We start from the raw sequence: 1,670 nt of genomic DNA, 5'->3' as shown, positions 1-1,670 counted from the left end.
AAATAAATAAATCCCTGGCCACACTAATGAAGAGAAAACTCAAATTACTTAAAATACAAGATGAAGAAGGAAATATCACAACAGATGTCTGAAATACAGAAGATAATTAGAAACTATTTTGAAAATTCATACTCCAATAAAATAGAAAATATCAAAGACATTAACAAATTTCTAGAGACATATGACCTATGCAATGAGGAAGTCACACATGATTTAAACAAATCAATTTCAAGTAATAAAATAGAAAACACCATTAAAAGCCTACCAACTAAGAAAAGCCCAGGACCAGATGGATACTCAGCTGAGTTCTACAAGACTTTCAAAGAAGAAATTAACACCAATACTTCTCAAAGTATTCCATGAAATAGAAAAGGAGGGAACCCTTCCAGACTCATTCTATGAAGCTAGTATCCAAATACCTTCCAGACTCATTCTATGAAGCTAGTACCCTGATACCAAAGCCAGATAAAGACACATCAAGAAAAGAAAACTTAAGACCAAGATCCCTAATGAACACAGATGCAAAAATACTCAATAAAATTCTGGCAAATCAAATACAAAAGCATATTAAAAAGACAGTGCATCACAATCAAGTGTGGTTCATCCCAGAGATGCAGGGTTGGTTCAACATACGAAAATTAATAAACATAATTCATCATATTAATAGAATATACTTAAAAACAAGAATTATATGATGATCTCAATAGATGAAGAAAAGGCATTTAACAAAATACAGCACACCCTTCATGTTCAAAACATTAGAAAAACTAATGTTTTTAGGGAGAGTAGGAACATACCTCAACATTGTAAAAGCTATATATGCTAAACCCAAGGCCAGCATCATTCTAAATGGAGAAAAAATGAAAGAATTTTCTCTAAAAACTGAAACAAGACAAGGATGTCCTCTTTCACCACTTCTATTCAACAACATCCTTGAAACTCTAGCCAGAGCAATTAGACAGAAGAAATAAATTAAAGGGATACAAATAGGTAAAGAAGAATTCAAATTATCACTATTTGCTGATGACATGATTCTATATCTAGAAGATCCAAAAAAATTCTTCCATCAGAAAACTTCTAGAACTAATAAATGAATTCAGCAGGATATATGTATGTATATATATATATATATATATATATATATATATATATATATATATATAAACATTCACTAGAGAAAAGATAGCCTGTTCAACAAATGGTACTGGAAAAACTGGAAATCCACATGTAGCAAAATGAAATTAAACCTCTATCTATCACCCTGCACAAAAATCAACTCAAAGTGGATCAAAGACTTAGACACTAGAACAGAGATACTGTGCCTAATAAGTAATAGGGAAAAAAAAAAGTAGGCCCAAATCTTCACTATGTCATCCTAGGATCTGACTTTCTTAACAAGAAAAAAAATAATATATATATATATATATTTTTCAGGATATAAAATCAATATCCATAAATCAAATTCATTCCTATATATCAGCAATGAATCTACTGAAAGATAAATTAGGAAAACTACCCCATTCAAAAAAAAAATATTTGGGAATCTGCTGAGGGCCATTACCAAGTAGGTATGACGCATCGTAATCCTTGCCAGTGTACCCCATGTTAAATGGACTTGCCTTGGAAATTTGCTGCGACCTTGCTTGTGTGCTTTAGTAAGATGACCCTGC

The sequence above is a fragment of the Urocitellus parryii genome, chromosome 4 (genome assembly GCF_045843805.1).
Source record: "Urocitellus parryii isolate mUroPar1 chromosome 4, mUroPar1.hap1, whole genome shotgun sequence".
NCBI classification, from domain to species: domain Eukaryota; kingdom Metazoa; phylum Chordata; class Mammalia; order Rodentia; family Sciuridae; genus Urocitellus; species Urocitellus parryii.
The sequence above is the reverse complement of the archived record's forward strand: the minus strand, read 5'-3'. Positions refer to the sequence as shown.